Here is a 2,747-nt window from a genome sequence, read left to right as displayed (position 1 = left end):
TCCGATTGTACATCGTTGGCCTTGGCCAAACCAAATCCGTTACCTTTCCTAAGATCGATCCACATTGGTTCAATATTCTCTCATCATTTCTCGTGATCGGTGTCCGCTTCGCGATCGGATCCTTGGTTCACGTACCGTTTTCTAATTAGCCATACCCTATTGGTTAGTATCCTGAGAGTGATCAGCTCTGGGCGAGACTTACTAAAGTGAAATGCGAAATATTATCAATTTTATTGATTCCGGAATTACATCGAAATTCGGGCTATTACACCAATAACTTCGTGGAAAAGTCCATTTCCAGCTGAGGCATACGACGAGTTTCATCCCAGAGTTTCCTAGCGAACGAAAGGTCCTTGGATTTTCGTCTCTCCTTTGTGGCTGGTTTTGTCCAAATAAAAACACGACCGCATTAAAATGCCAAGACAACTTTTTTCGGTCGAGAAATGCTAGGACAACTTCTCTATACGAAATTGGAGCCCATGATCGCTTTAGATTCCATTTGTAACCAAAGAATCTTTGATGACCTTGACTTCGTTTAATCGTGGCACCGCTATGCTTGGGCCACCAAATGAATTAACAAAAAATTCTGGAAATTTTATTTTCGCCGAATTCGATTGTCCGTGGATGGGATTAGGAAAGCCCCAAATAGATCTTCGTCTCATTTTTATTTGATTTGGCTAGAAGAAACAACAAGAATTAACAGAGCGACCCCCCAAAAGCATTGACTTTTTCCTTATTTTATGTCATTAAAAGAAAGTCGACGAACGACATCGAAATATACATTGGTAGTCCTGTTAAAATTAAGTGGAGGAAAAGGTTGGTATGTATGTGTACCTCATCCTCTGTCGGCCTTGGCAGACATCACGAGAGGATTATCACCAAGCTAAAATACATTGTATGTCTACGAGAGTCCTAAGCAAGGAAATTCCGAGAGGTATATACGAATAATCTTGTGGGTATATTCGAGACCAAAAGTCAAACGCCATTGCAATAAAGAATCATCCCAACATACTTTTTTTCGATAGAAAAATAATAATATTGAAGTTTATGCCATATCAAATATCGGCTAAATACTGTATCCTGTAGAGTTATAATTGGTCCTTCATCATGGATTTCCAATTCCATGAGATTTTTACAATGACTTTCCACAATTACCTATAAGGCGTCACTTTTGATTTAATTAATGAAGTAATGAGAAACAGATGATATCTCCATTACTTTGCCCGATTGACTCTTACCTCTGAAAATTGGTTTTTTTGAGAGGAAAGTGAATAATTGTTTGCATGGATTTGAGAAGAAACTCTTTGGGCAGCATGGTAGGAGTGAGCATGGTTTTAAGTTAGAATGGGAACCGGAAAACTAGACCCACCGGCCCGGTTCAGTTCTCGATTTTAGCGGGGGAGATTCCGGTTTCCGGTTCCATTTTTTTAGGAACCGCTGGTTCCCGGTTTGGTTCCCGATTTCAGGAATCAGGAACCGGAACCGGAACCAGGAACCCTAAATCTAAAATTCCTAATTTTCTTTCTTAGTGGTTGGAAGTTTGTTTTTTTGTCTCTCCAAAAGAGTTGGACCATTACCATGTGAAATAAAGGGCAAATTTCTTCTTTAAATGATCGACTCAAAGAGGTCTAGCAGAAAAATTGTAGCCCATCACTGCACGTGCATGGTTTGATTGGATGTCTTTCTCATCCATTGGAGAAGAATGATTTACCAATTCACTAAGAGGTTTGTCGCGACCGAACTCCCGAGCCCTCTTTTAAACAACATGCAAAAAAGGGGGGCTCGCCTGGTACGTGCTAAGTTTAGGTTCGGGACTTAACTCGGGCCCTCCCAAGCCCATACCATATCGCGACTTAGAGTTTAAGTATTTAACATGCAAGTGGTTTATATCAAGGAGTCGCCACTAATCGATTTGGGGTGGGTCGATTAGAAACCCAAATAGGGTGATGGGAGAATCACCCTATTCCTACGAACCAGAGATTAAATGAGTTCGGGGACTTGGTTACACTAGTTGGATAACTAATGCCCTTTCGGTACCATTTTACCCTGTTCATTTCTGAAAACATTTGTCAGGCAATTTGGATTGATTTTAGGACCTTTCTCCTAACATGTGAGGTGATCAAGCGAGTGCATAATCAGAAACGATTAACAGTCAAGAACACAACAATTCATGCAGTCTAAGGTTCTAACCTTAACTAAGTCAGATGACATTCAAAAAATACAACACTCATGCAATTGTATTAAAAACATGCATAATAATACAGCGATAATAAAAACTAACATGCAAAATACTACCGCGCAACCTCAAGCTTGTCTAATTCAAACAAGACAAAAAACATGCATAATAATACAATAAATTAAAACACTTAGATATAACATATAAAAAAAAAAATTTAAATAAAATTTTTTTTTTCGGAAGAAAAAAAATAGTAATAATAATACAGAAGAAAAAAAAAATATTTTTTCTTAAATTTTTTTTTTAAAATTTTTTTTAAATTTTAAATTTTAAATTTTTTAAATAAAATAAAATAATAATATAATATTAACCGGGTCGGGTCGGATCCGACCCGGGTCAACGGATCCGACCCGGGCGTTGACCCGGGTCGGATCGGTCAATCCGGGTCGGTCGGAACCGACCCGGGTCAACGGATCCGACCCGGGCGTTGACCCGGGCGGATCGGTCAATCCGGGTCGGTCGGAACCGACCCGGGTCAACGGATCCGACCCGGGCGTTGACCCGGGTCGGA

Source organism: Syzygium oleosum, unplaced genomic scaffold (assembly GCF_021117445.2).
Source record: "Syzygium oleosum isolate NSW1041296 unplaced genomic scaffold, Sole_v2.1 Sole_v2.32, whole genome shotgun sequence".
Classification (NCBI taxonomy): domain Eukaryota; kingdom Viridiplantae; phylum Streptophyta; class Magnoliopsida; order Myrtales; family Myrtaceae; genus Syzygium; species Syzygium oleosum.
This window is presented reverse-complemented; position numbering follows the sequence as displayed.